Below are 12853 nucleotides of genomic sequence, written 5' to 3'. Positions count from 1 at the left end.
TTTAATACCTCACTTTCCTATTCCAGCGGGACCATCAGGGCTGCTAACAGAAGCAAAGAGCTGCCATTACAACATTAATCCTAATAAACATTGAGACCCCATTTACGAGCATCTGGCAACCCAACAAGGTGTAAATCCCAGTCTGTAGCGTTCACTCCCAGGTTGGACTTGCCCCTATACGCCAAACGAGGCGAACTCAGCACGAGAATACTCGTTTTGGAGGTGGCGAGACCAGGCAGCCTTTTTTTCGTTGTTGTTTTGTTTTGTTTTGCTGTTGACCCGGGTTAAGCGTGTCGTCGGAACCCAACCAGCGTGCGCGCGCGTCCCTCGGGCTCGTCCCGGCAGGGCCTTTGAAAAGAAACCCAAACCTTTCTCAGGAGAAAAATACACACACACAAACACACAAAAGGAGGCGGCGGAAAAGGATGCCGCGCCGCGGGTGGAACCACAGGAAAGCCAACCAAGGCCGGCCATCCAAGCCCAAGGCGGCCGTCCTCGCTGGGGTAGCCGGCTCAGGCGGCCCTCGCTCGGCAGAGGGCGTCCCGCCTGCGGCTTAGAGCCGAGCCGGGAGGCGTCTCCCGCGTTTCGCAGCTGGGCTTGGGGAGGAGGAGCCGCGGTCGCAGCCGCTCGTTTCTGCCACGTCCCTCCCGGGCGAAGGCGAAGCCTGGCGGGCAGCGGCCGGGAAGCGCCAGCACGTGCGCGCCGGTGAGTTCCTGCGGGGCAGGCGGGCGAGATGGGCAGCGTCGGGTTTGGGTGGGTGGGTGATTATAGCGCTGTGCCGCCTGCGAAAGTCTCGCTGGGGTGGGCGCGCCCGGTTGGGACTTATTCCCGGCTCGGAGTTGCGCCTGGAAACGGGCCGGGGTGGTGGTAGAGGAGGCAGGCAGGCAGCTCGGCGGGCTGAGGAGAAGTTTGGGCTGGGCAAGGCGCGCCTAAAGCCGGGCGCGTTGCGCGCGGGAGCCGCCACCGCGGCTGTTCCCCACCACGCCACGTTTCCTCAGAAAAAGGAAAGCAAAGGCGCCCCTTGGGAGGAGGAGAGGGCGAGCGGGGCGGAGAGAAGCCGGCCGCGGGACGAAGGCCTCTGCAAGCGGGCGGAGAAGGAGCCCGAGCGGAACTTTCCGGAGCGGTCCGCGCTTGCAGGAGGAGGAGGAAGAGGAGAGGAGGAGGAGGCTGGCGCGCCTTCCCAAAAAAGGGCGGCCAGGGCGAACGAATGCCCAGAAAGGACAGAAGGGGTCCGGCGTCTCTCCGGGAAGAGAGTTGAGGGCGGGACGGAGCGAGGCTCCGGCGGCTCCGCAGGAGTTTTTGGGCCGCTTGAAACTTCCTGGCGTTGCCCGACTGCTGCCCCGTTTCCCTTTTCGCGCTCCCGGGGTTTCTCTTCTACTCGCCTGCTCGACAAAGAGTTGGGAATCCCCCCTCTCGAATTGGGGGGTGGGAGGTGGGGGGGGAAAGAAGATGCAGGTCACGCTTTGCGGGACCGTGTGTGTTTGTTTGTGTGTGTTTGTGTCAATCCGTGTTCCCGGCGTTCCCATGACGCACGGAGTCATAAATCAAAGGCGCGCTGTCGGGGCCGAATGCGTAAAACAGAATGGGTGAAACGTGGCTGGAGTTGGTGGCTGCTTAGCCTGTAGTAGAAAGACGGGGGGGGGGGGGCGGCGGTGTCTTCTACTACACGCTAAAGATGTGTTGTACTACACACAGAGAAAAAGGGGGAGTCAACTTATTTTCCAAACCACCCGACGATAGGACAAGAAACAATGGATGGAAACTAATCAAGGAGAGAAGCAACCTGGAAGATTAAGGAGAAACTTCCTAACTGTGAGGACAGTTAATCAGTGGAACAGTTTGCCTTCAGAGGTTGTGTGTGTGTGTATGAAGGCATTCATTTACACCTATGGTTTGTGGCTCAGCGGCTAAGACGTTGAGCTTGTGGATCGGTGGTTTGAATCCCTGGTATAGGTCTCCTGCGTGAGCCGGGGGTTGGACTAGATGACCTCCAGGTTCCTTCCAACTCTGTTACTGTTACAAATTGTTATAAAAATCTTTTCTGCAATTATTGAGGCATGGATGTTGTAATCTACATTTAACGATGATATCAGTCTATAGTTTTTTATTTGTAATAAATCAGAGTGTTCTTTCGGTATCAATGTTATAATGGCTTCTGTCCATGTTTTAGGGATCTTTGCTTCAAACAATACTTCGTTGTAGACTTCAAGCATAGATTATACTAGATGTAGTGGGTGCTTCATCACTGGAGGTTTTTAACTAGAGGGTGGACAGCCACTTGTCTGAAATGGTATAGGGCAGGCAGGGGTGGGCAAATGTGGCCCTTTTACAACCTGTGGACTTCAACTCCCGGAATCCCTGAGACAGCTTGGCTATCTCAGGAATTCCGGAAGTTGAAGTCCACAGGTTGTAAAAGGGCCACATTTGCCCACCCCTGGTATAGGGTGTCTTGCTTGGGCAGGGGGTTGGACTACAAGACCTCCAAGGTCCCTACCCAGCTCTATTCTGAATTGAATTGAATAGTAAAAGCACAGCGATTGTTGTCTGTAGAGATTCATCCAGGTCATGGTTGTCCAAAGGAGGACATGGTTGTCTTTTTCAGGAGGCAATTGGACTTTCTTGTTTTTTCTTTGAAGACATTTCACTTCTCATCCAAGAAGCTTCTTCAGCTCTGACAGGATAGTGGGGAATGGAAGGATTTAACTATATGATTTGGGATGAACACCCTTTGAATGGTGTGCAGTGGTGGGTTGCTATCCGGGTTGAACCAGTAGCGGTGGTGGCACCCGCCTGGACGCTTTTGCGCATGCGCGAGTGAGCACGCACGCGCCCATGAGCAAACCAGTAGCGATGGGTTTTGAAACCTGCCCCTGATGGTGTGGGAGTAGGAATGGATTTCCAGAGGAAAAATTGCAGACTACAAGAACCAGGAGCACCACTCAGGTGACCCTGAGGACACAGATAAACCTCCAAGTGGCCTCAACGACTCTCTAAAACGATGCAAATGACCAGCTGTCTGCAAGGAGTATAAATCCTTCAATTTTCCACTATCCAGTTAGAACTGAAGAAGCTTCTTGGATGAGAAGCGAAACATCTTCAAAGAAAAAACAAGAAAGTCCAGTTGCCTCCTGAAAAAGCACCTTTGGGATAGCGATTGTTGCTCCTTGGCGCTTTTCCGGTATCCCCAACCATGGACTTCGGCTTCCTTCAGTCCCAATTCACACATGCTGAATGGATTGGGGACTGTGGAATTTGTAGGTCAGAGCCTCCGGAGGGCACCACCAAACTCGGGAACGCTGGTGAAAGTTGAACTTTATGGTATTTGCCAAATTTATTCAAAGGTGTGCAGTCCAATTAAGGTTTATGTGGACTTGCGGGGATCTAAGATTGGTTCCCAGAAATGGAGAATCATGGATGACTCTGGGGAGCGAACTTTTGTAAATCTTGAGGGGAGCACAACAGCTTTCTTTGCAAAGAAACAGGATTCTAGCCTAAGGAATATGAGTAAGGGAAAAGGCAGATATTTAAATGCTGAGGAAAATCGAGTTTATTGGAAATATTGAGATAGCAGAAATGGTTTCTTTGCATTTGCATTTTCCTGGTAATGGCAATACAGATTGCACTTTTATGGCCTGAATGCAGTGACATTAGTTGGAAATCCTGCTTTTATGTCGACAATAAGAAAGTAATTGAGTTTTCATCCTGTCTTCTTTCTAAGCATTTGAACCACAAGTCAGAAAGTCATCTGCTTATTTACTTCGCATCAAACCTGCGAGGTAGGCTAGGCTCAGCATGGATATTCTAGGCTCATTTGGCCGGTGTTCCTTAGCCACTATCTTGGCTAAGTGGGGATTTCCCCTGGTTTTTCTCCAATCTGGTACATATAGTCCTTGACCTATGATTGGCCATTTGGTGACTGTTCAAAGTTACATTGAATCCTCCAGAAAATACTTACGACCTGGTTCTGAAGCTATGGTGGCCATCTCTTACCACCCCAAGGTCATGTGACTGCATTTTTTGGCTGCTCAGCAACTGGCTCACTCACAGACATTGTAATGGCCCACAGTCACATGACCACAACTGACAATGTTTTTCCCCAGAAGCTGGTTTTTACTTCCGAGACACTGTAACCGTCATAAATATGAACCAGTTGCCAGGCACCCGAACTCTGATCGTATAACCATGGGGATGCTGCAAACATTGTAAGTGTGAAAAATGGTAATAAGTCATGGTCATTTTTCAGTGCTGTTGTAACTTTGAACGGTCACTAAATGAATGGTTGTAAGTTGAGGATTATCTGCAGTAAGATTTACACCATGTGCTAAATCAGGGGTGTCAAACTCACCTGATTTTTCATCAGGTCCGCCTGATTCGCCAGTTGCGTCCCTTTCTGGATTGGGATTCGTTACGCACGGTCACTCATGCCCTCGTCACCTCCTGTCTGGACTATTGTAACGCTCTCTACATGGAGCTCCCCTTGAGGAGCACTCGGAGGCTCCAACTGGCGCAGAGTGCGGCCGCGCGGGTGGTGATGGGAGCGACGTGGCGCTCCCATGTAATGCCTCTCCTGCGCGAGCTGCACTGGCTCCCGGTGGTCTTCCGAGTGCGCTTCAAGGTTTTGGTTATCACCTTCAGAGCGCTCCATGGCTTAGGACCTGGCTATTTACGGGACCGCCTGCTGCCACCAATAGCCTCCCACCGACCAGTACGCTCCCATAGAGAGGGGCTCCTCCGGGTGCCGTCGGCCAAACAATGTCGACTGGCGGCCCCCAGGGGGAGAGCCTTCTCTGTGGGGGCACCTACGATCTGGAACGAGCTCCCCCCGGAGATACGGAGGATTCCGGATCTGCGTACCTTCCGTCGCGCGCTTAAGACGTTCTTATTCCATCAAGCTGGCCTGACCTAAACTTTTCCTCTTTTTAAATGGAATTTTAAATTTGGTTTTAATTTATTGGGGTTTTAAAATGGTTCAGCCAAATTTATTTAATTAGTTTTATCTCTATTTTAAATTTTGTATCTATATGTTTTATTTTATGGCTGTTCACCGCCCTGAGTCCTTCGGGAGTAGGGCGGTATACAAATTTAATAAAATGAAAAAATGAAAATGAAAAAAAAGCCCGTGGGCCACATCTGGCCTGCGGTGTGCTTAGATCTGGCCTGTAGGCCCGCCCTGGAAAAAGTGAAGGATCGGCTTGCAGCGCCTCTGCCAGTGAAAACAGAGGTTGGGAGGGCTGTACATGGCCTCCCAGGCTCCGTTTTCGGCTGAAACAACCTCCCCGAGCTGTTTTCACTGGCAGAGTGCTGCAGGAGGCCATCGGGGCCAAAAACGGAGCCTCAAAGAGTGATGTCGAGCTGGCCACGCCCTCCCCAGCCACGCCCTCCCGGGTCCTCCGAGGTCAAACACAACCCTGATGTGGCCCTCGATGAAATTGAATTTGACACCCCTGTGCTAAATGCTCAGTTATTTAACTATATTATATTCATTAAACTTGCCCAACCTGTTCCCATATCATAGCAAGTTAAAATGTACACACGGTACGGCTAAGTTCAGTGTATGAATAGCATTTAGACTCATATAGTCTTTACAGCCCTCTCTAAGCGGTCTTACAGAGTCAGCCTATTGTCCCCCAATGATCTGGGTCCTCATTTTACCGACCTCGGAAGGATGGAAGGCTGAGTCAACCAACCTTAAGCCAGTGAGGATCGAACTCCTGGCAATGGGCAGAGTTATCCTGCAATACGGGAGTCTAACGCCATCCAAACCTTCACTTTTGCAAGATTGCTGTACCAACAGTGCTGATTCTGAAATGATGGCCCTTATTTAAGAGTGACGTGACCAGAGGGTTTTTTTTTTTTCATTGCCACCCTCTGCAAATAGAATTTTTGCTCCCTGTCCTGTTTTTATTGGCTGCTGAGCAGCCTAAATAGCATATTAAGTGATCTTGAATTTAATGAAATGCTGTTTTCACACTTCCATTTTTAATTTCCATAATTCAGCTTGTACCCTGTTGAGCTTCACATTATTGAACCTCTAGTAAGTGCTATAGTCGCATTTCTGACCCCCATGCTACAATATATGTAAAATAAAACCCATATTTTATTTATGCATTATATAAAAGTGTAGGCAGGGAAACTCTTACAAATTATTTGTATCTTTGAAACTGACATGACTAGAATATTTGTACCCACAGCTTGCCTTCTGTAGTTGGACATGCCTTATATAAAGCAGTTTGAAGTTTGTTTGTTTAATCATTGTTTTTTCAATAAACTTCTGTGGATTATCTTTGTTTCTTGGGGGGGGGATGTGACCAAATCTATGGGTTATAATTGCCTGACCGTTTTATTACTTAAGAGTGTTTCTAAGATTTATGCAAGGCCAAGACTTATTTATTTGTTACCTTTATTGTTCTCTTTTAATTCCTGGTCTTTCTCCAAAGCAATCTATCACAGTTGAAAAAATATTTTTCCCCCCGAAAAATCTTTCCTTCTAATTTTTTTAAATACATCAACAACAATCCTGTGGAATAGATTGAGCTAAGAGGGAGTGACTGGGTGAAAATGAACTTTAGTGTTTCATGTTTAGCTTGATTACATGTCTCCGGATTCTACAAGTAGTCCTCCACTTACGACAGTTCATTTAGTGACCGTTCAAAGTTACAACGGCACTGAAAAATGTGACTTACGACCGTTTTTCACAGTTACGTTTGTAGCATCCCCAAGATCATGTGATCAAAATTCAGAGGCTTGACAACTGGTTCATATTTATGACCGTTGCTGTGTCCCAGGGTCATGGGATCTCCTTTTGCGACCTTCTCAGAAGCAAAGTGGACTAGAAGACCTCCAAGGTCCCTTCTAACTCTGCTATTTTGAAGTCAGTGGCGAAACCAGTTTCACTTAACAACCAGGTGACTGACTTGTCAACTGCAGTGATTCACTTAACAACTCTGCCAAGAAAAGTTGTAAAATGGGGCAAAACGCATTTAACGAATGTTTCACTTAACAACATAAATTTTGGGCTCAATTGTTCTCGTAAATCAAGAACTACCTGTAGTCTAGCATCTTAACCCTGCATCATACTGAACTTCTGATTTAGTGCTAAAACAAGGCTGAAGAAGGCTTGATCTGCATGAGACCTCTGATATGAATTTCCCAAACTATTTTGATCTGGAGCTTGGGTGTTTTTTTTATAAGAATCAAAAGGTTAAGATTCTGCATTCTTTTGCCTTTGAACACTTAGTAATGTGTTTAAAATAATGTGTTTAATCCCCAATTGTTGTGGCCCGCCAGTGGCCTGCGTGGATTGTAGCTGATTCCGACGACGAGGAGGCTGGTGTGGTGCTGCACCAGCAGCTTGTGCAGCTGGCGCTTGAGTCGGACAGTGAGGAGGCTGGAGAAGATGTGGTGCCAGAGGCAGGGATTCAGCCAGGGCCTTCAGAACCTCCAGAAGCTCCTTTAAGTGATGAGGATGCACGGGCACGCAGAGCTGCCAAAAGGGAGGAGTGGCTCCTCAGGAGAAGGTTTCCTCAAGAGTAAGGCTTGGGGCTAATTGGCCACTCCCTTAGCCTATTTAAGAAAGACCACCGCTTGCAACAAGCTGTAGAGAACAACTTTAGTTTACTTTCTTTCGTGTCTGCAAAACTGCTTCTGGACTTTCTGCCAACTCTAGTAAGACTCTGATTTACCTTATCTTAGAATTCTGGTAGGCCGTTAAGACAGTTCATTAACAGCCTTTGAATGATAAAGACTAAGTTATTTTGAGTAAATAAGCTTTGTAAAGAGTTTGTGTGTGCTGCGTTCTTTGGGGTCCATAGCTGGGGCAGAACACCAATGGACCAGAAATGTTGGACTTGCCCATTCCAGCAACATGATACCATCCTTAAGTACAATCACTGTTTCCTCTGGAGATCAGTCAACCTAAGGGCCCAATATTAAGACAGTTGCTTCCCGCTCCCTAAAAGCTTATGTTTTACGTTACATCTTTCAATTAATTACAGGTGGCCCTCAATTTACAACTCTTAATTCTGCAACCATTAGAAGTTAACAAAGGCACTGAAAACGTGACTTATGACTGGTCCTCACAGTTACGGCCATTGCAGCATCCCCATGGTCATGGAACTAAAATTCAGGAACTTGGCAATCAGTATGTATTTTTGACCAAGTTGCAATGTCATGTAAATCAATCACCATTTGTCTGTGATCTTGCAGCAAGGCTTGGCTTCCGATAAAGTCAACAAGGTAAATTGGATCTATTCAACCACTGTGTGGTTCATTTAACAACTTTAGTGATTCACTTAACTATGACAAAAAATTCGTAAAATTGTGCATAACTGACTTAACAACTGAGTCAATGCTTAGTAAATGGAAATTCTGGTTCCAATTGTAATCACAAGGACTGTTTAAGAAAAATAATGTTAATCTCAAAATCAAGTCAAGTAGCAGAACTCTAGTTATCAGTAAGCAGAACGTTGCTTAGATCTGGCTTAATCTTGTTTGGGTGCTATCAAAGATGGACATTATACATTTCTTATGGAACCTTTTCTTCTTTCTAACTCCTTAATTGCCTTCATTGGAGTATCTTCAAATTGTTCCATCCAGCTCAGATTAACGGGTGGGTTGCCATAGGCTTCTGATGTTCAATTAGGATATGGTACAAGTTGAGCTAAAGTGATTTCTGCTTTTTCGTCCATGGTGACAAAGCTGCTAATTAGCATGTGTCCTTTTTTTCTCCTTTTTATAACACAGCTGCATTATCTGACCATTGTTTTAAGTACTCAATGCAGATTAAACCTGGAATACATTCAGAGACAGACTATTGTTTTAAGCTTTGAGGAATAAAATCCTTAGAATGTTGGGATTGCTATAACCGGAAATAACAGAATAAATTTCATAGAGAAGAATGCTGATGTGAAAATCAGAATGTAGCTTCTAATATCTGGCCAGATAATCAATATTTTTAAAGAGAATGAAGCAGGCTGAGGTCTGAGACAGAATGTGGTGTGAATTGTGTGTCCTGAGTTGACAATTACGGTATTTTTTGGAGTATAAGATGCACCTTAGTTTTTGGGGAGGGAAATAAGAATAAAGCTGATTGGCAGGTGGATCAACCTCTGGGAATACCCCCAATCAGCTGTTTCCAGAGGTGAATTTTAGCAACAGGTTCCTTGGTTGTGAGCTCTGTGCCTTGCTTTTTTTTTGCTTTTTTTCCTGCCTCTGAAACTTCTGAAACTCTGTTTCAGAAAAAAACTTTTTTTCCTGCCTCTGAAAGCCTCCGAAACAGCTTCAGAAAAAAAGGCTCTGAAGCTCTGTTTGGTGGCTTCTTTTCTGAAGCTTCGTTTCTGATGCTTTTTTCAGCCTCTGAAACCTTCCTTTGAGAAACTGTGCGGGGCTACATTTGGAGTATAAGACACACCCAGATTTTCACCCTCTTTTTTGGGGGGAAAAGGTGCGTCTTATACTCCGAAAAATACAGTACAATTTTGGTGACTCTTTTTGTGTATCTGATTGATCTTTTATCACTAATGGGAGAACAATTCAAAATATAGGAGACTTAATGATTTTAAAAGCGAAACTACTGTAATGCAAAAAATGATTGGCTTTACCCATTTGGTAAACCAAGATAAACAGTGCGTTTAAAGTTTGGGGGGGATGATGATGAGTAAAGCAAGCAGGAAATGGTCACATATGGGTATATTTTTGTATGTTAAGACTTAACATTCCAATGTTGTCCCAAAGATGCTTTTCCCTTGAAAACATTTTGCTTCTCACCCAAGAAACTTCTCTGATTCTAAAAAACTTTTTCCAAAGGAAAAAAAACCCAAGAAAGTCCAGTTGCTTTTTGGAAAAGCACCTTTGGGACAGCCATGACCTGGATGATTAAGAATCTCCACAGACATTGCAATGTTGTGTTTGCTACCTCAATATGGCGAGAAAGCAACTGGATGATTTTCAGCAATTGTGAATGATATTGTTTAGTAACTAAATTATGCCTGACTCTTCATGACCCCCATGGATCATAGCAGGCCAGCCGTCTTACTGTCTCCCAAATTCATGTGTATTGTGTCGATGACACTATCTAACTCTCATCTTCTGTTGTCCCCTTCTCCTTTTGCCTTCAATCTTTCCCAACATCAGGATCTTTTCCAATAAGTCCTCTCTTCTCATTAGATGGCCAAAGTATTTGAAATTTATCTGTCCTTCCAAAGGACAGTCAGGGTTGGTTTCCTTTAAGGTAAAGGTAAAGGTTCCCCTTGTACATATGTGCTAGTCGTTCCTGACTCTAGGGGGCGGTGCTCATCTCCGTTTCAAAGCCGAAGAGCCAGCGCTGTCCGAAGATGTCTCCATGGTCATGTGGCTGGCATGACTAAATGGCAAAGGCGCACGGAATGCTGTTACCTTCCCACCAAAGGTGGTCCCTATTTTTCTACTTGCATTTTTTACGTGCTTTCGAACTGCTAGGTTGGCAGAAGCTGGGACAAGTAATGGGAGCTCACCCAGTTCTGCGGCACTAGGGATTCGAACTGCTGAACTGCCGACCTTCAGATCGACAATCTCAGCATCTTAGCCACTGAGCCACCACATCCCTCTTGGATTGACTAATTTGATCTGATGGGGGTGGCTGAAAACATTACCACCCCCTCTGAAAAAAATGTTCAGGAAATGTTTTTCTTTGGGTGTTAAACTATGATTTATTGAACAAACCATCATAATCCGTGCTCTCAGGTTGCACTTGTATAGCATGGTGTGTAAACCACAGTGATGGATTCATGTAACATACTCCAAAATCAAATAAATCGTGTCATGATATATGAATCTCGTTTTGGATAGTGTGTACGTAATTGTTGATTCATGGGAAAGACATCAGAAATTATCTGGCCAGTTAGACCACAAAAGTCCCTGCTGTTCCTAATCTCGGAGAACAGATTCCATCTGTGCTGGATCTTTTATTTGGACTGCTGATGATAACACTTGGGAGAGCCAGTGCTCATTCATATTGTCAAACTAGAAAAGAAAACCTCTTTGTTTGTAGAACACAATGATTCTGCACAGTGGATGTCCCACCAGCTCTGAAATAACTCGGTAACTATTCATTATCAAAAGCTTCCTCTCTTTGGCTCTGTAAAAAGATGCTCCATTCAATTGCGTAGGCATGAGTCCTAAACTGAATATCCTAGAGTTTAAGCTGTATGATGGCAACAATGGGTCTTAAGGGAGTTGTAGTCCAAATCTACAATGGGATGTATATTTCATCTCTTGTTCAGCCTAAGAAAGACCTGGAGCTCCTGCAGCACAATTTTTAAAGAAAGCAAGTAGGTAGAGAAGATTGTTCTCAGTTTAAAATATTAGCAACTCAAGTTGTTTTTCAGGTAAGTTTATTATAATAATAATTCCTTCCTTCCTTCTTTCTTTCCATCCATCCATCCATTCATCCATAAGTCAGTGTTGACTCCTAGCAACTGTCTAATACATCCCTGCAGTTTTCCTGCTAAGCTTTTTTTGGAAATGGGTTGCCATTGCCTGCTTCTTAGGGCTGAGAGAGAGTGGCTGGCTCAAGGTCACCCAGCTGGCTTCATGCCTGAGGCAGAATTATCAGATTAACAGTTGGAAGCAGAGGTGGGTTTCAGCAGGTTCTGACCAGTTCTGGAGAACTAGTAGAGGAAATTTTGAGTAGTTCGGAGAACCGGTAGTAAAAATTTTGACTGGTCCCGCCCCCATCTATTCTCTGCCTCTCAAGTCCCAGCTGATTGGGAGGCAGGGTGGATAAAAATCAATGATTTTTTTAAAAAAATCAAAAAAATCAGATTTTTTTAATTTAAATCGGAGTTTTTTTATTTAAATCGGATTTTTTTGATTTTTATCAAGTTTATTTTAATAAAAAACTTTTGGGGTAAAAATCTATCGTAAGATAGTTTTCTATTTAAGATACATAAATAATTTAGTTTATTCAGCATGAAATGGAGCTTAGTTATGTAGCATGAGGCTGTATATTCTGCAACACTGGGACTATCGGTGAGTCAACAGCGGGTCAAAGGAGTAGCAGAGATGACAGTTGCTCTTTAAAAATTATGATTTAAATCGAGTTGATTTAAATCAAGCCTTTTTACTAGTGATTTAAATCATGATTTAAATCGTGATTTAAATCAACTCGATTTAAATCAAATCCACCCTGTTGGGAGGAAATGGGGATTTTGCAGTATCCTTCCCCTGCCATGCCCACCAAGCCATGCCACGCCCACAGAACCGGTAGTAAAAAATTTTGAAACCCACCACTAGTTGGAAGGGACCTTGCAGGTCATCTAGTCCAAACCTTACCCACCCACCCACCCAAGCAGGAGACCCTACACCAATTCTGACAAATGGCAATCCAATCTCTTCTTGAAAGCTTTCTGTGATGAAGCTCCCACAACTTCCAAAGGCAACTTCTGTTCCACAGGTTGATTGTTCTCACGGTCAGAAAAATTCTCCTCATTTCCAGGTTGAATCTCTCCTTGGTCAGTTTCCATCCATTGTTCCTTGCTTGGCTTACAAGTGCTTTGGAAAACAGCTTGACCCCCTCCTCTCTGTGGCAGCCCCTCAAATATTGGAAGACTGCTATCATGTCTCCCCTGGCCCTTCTCTTCACTAGACTAGCCATGCCCAGTTCCTGTAACCTTTCTTCGTATGTTTTATCCTCTAATCCTCTAATCCCCTAATCAGTTTGTTAAAGCTGTAACAAGTTTAACAAGTTTGTTAAGCTTGTTAAAGGGAGATCCAACCTAGAAATGTTTTGCCGGTGAAAACAATCAGTGGAAAAGGTTGCCTCTTGGGACTGTGAGTGCTCCATCACAGGAGCTTTTCAAAAATAGACTGGACAACC

The 12853-nt window shown here is 45.0% G+C and overlaps 1 long non-coding RNA gene across 1 annotated transcript in view; it reads left to right on the top strand.

Moving 5' to 3' along the window:
- The first annotated feature begins 532 nt into the window (after positions 1 to 532).
- The window catches only part of LOC117660476 (uncharacterized), a 73313-nt gene continuing 60992 nt past the window's right edge, over positions 533 to 12853 (top strand). Inside the window, exon 1 of the long non-coding RNA XR_004589661.3 lies at positions 533 to 705. This is a non-coding gene — a long non-coding RNA (uncharacterized LOC117660476). The remainder of the gene's footprint in view (positions 706 to 12853) is intronic.

The sequence above is a fragment of the Pantherophis guttatus genome, chromosome 5, assembly GCF_059756535.1.
Source record: "Pantherophis guttatus breed Tessera chromosome 5, ASM5975653v1, whole genome shotgun sequence".
NCBI classification, from domain to species: domain Eukaryota; kingdom Metazoa; phylum Chordata; class Lepidosauria; order Squamata; family Colubridae; genus Pantherophis; species Pantherophis guttatus.
Note: the sequence above shows the minus strand (reverse complement) of the source record. Positions and strands in the feature narration are given on the sequence as shown.